The sequence below is a fragment of the Delphinapterus leucas genome, chromosome 1 (genome assembly GCF_059928025.1).
Source record: "Delphinapterus leucas isolate spDelLeu-1000000601 "Yukka" chromosome 1, BTC_Dleu_Yukka2, whole genome shotgun sequence".
Classification (NCBI taxonomy): Eukaryota; Metazoa; Chordata; class Mammalia; order Artiodactyla; family Monodontidae; genus Delphinapterus; species Delphinapterus leucas.
In genome coordinates this window covers 183,003,073-183,003,677 of record NC_143129.1, presented here as the reverse complement: position 1 = coordinate 183,003,677, position 605 = coordinate 183,003,073, and positions in this window count along the sequence as shown.

Here is a 605-nt window from a genome sequence, read left to right as displayed (position 1 = left end):
AGGTAGGATTTTGTGATAAATGATAATACACATAGTAATCACTCAATAAATGTTGGCTATTAATATACTTGAGTCTGGAGCTCACGGGAGAGATCAAAAATGGACAGATAAGCTGTACACCTGAAACTAACACAACATTGTAAATCAACTATACTCCAATAACGTTTTTTTAAAAAATAGAAATAAAAGAAAAGAAATGGACAGGTAAGTCTTGGAGCCAGCCTATAGAGAGGGTGTTTGTGGCTATTATAGGTTAGCCCACATTCCCAACACCTTACTCTTTGGCCTTTCTGTACTGACAAGGCTAAAGACTAGATACTAGATTCCCCAGGCTCCCTTGCAGTTAGAAGTAGCATAAGACACAGTTTGGGCCAATGAGGGTAAACAGAAATCTGCTGAAGGGATAATGGCAGGTGGTGCTCTACCCCTTCTTTCCCGGAATGTGGATGTTCCGGCTGGAAACCCAGCAGCCAACTCATCACAGTGAGGTGACCGGCAGGAATCACAGAGCCAGGAGAATCACAGAGGTGCCACTTCCGTGACAGTGGAGCTGCCGTATCATCACCCGCAACTGCTTATCCCAGGGCTGCTTGATAGGTAAGGAA